The following is a 257-nucleotide window of genomic DNA, read 5'->3' on the forward strand; positions in this document are numbered from 1 at the left end:
GGGCAAAAAGAAAGAAATTTTTTGGGAGAAAAAAGAAAATTTTTTTAAATTTTTTTAAGAGGAAAAGAATGGGAAGGGAGAGGAAGAAAAAGAGGAGAATAAAGGGAAAAAGGAAGAAAAGAAGGATTAGAAAAGGGGAAGAAAACAAAGGGGGGAAAAGAGGGGACAAGAGGGGAAAAGAGAAAGGAAGGGAACGGGAGGGGGGGAAAGGGAGAAAGGAAAAAACTGGGGAAGGAGAGAAAAAAGAAAAGGGAAAT

Source organism: Penaeus monodon, chromosome 28, assembly GCF_015228065.2.
Source record: "Penaeus monodon isolate SGIC_2016 chromosome 28, NSTDA_Pmon_1, whole genome shotgun sequence".
NCBI classification, from domain to species: Eukaryota; Metazoa; Arthropoda; class Malacostraca; order Decapoda; family Penaeidae; genus Penaeus; species Penaeus monodon.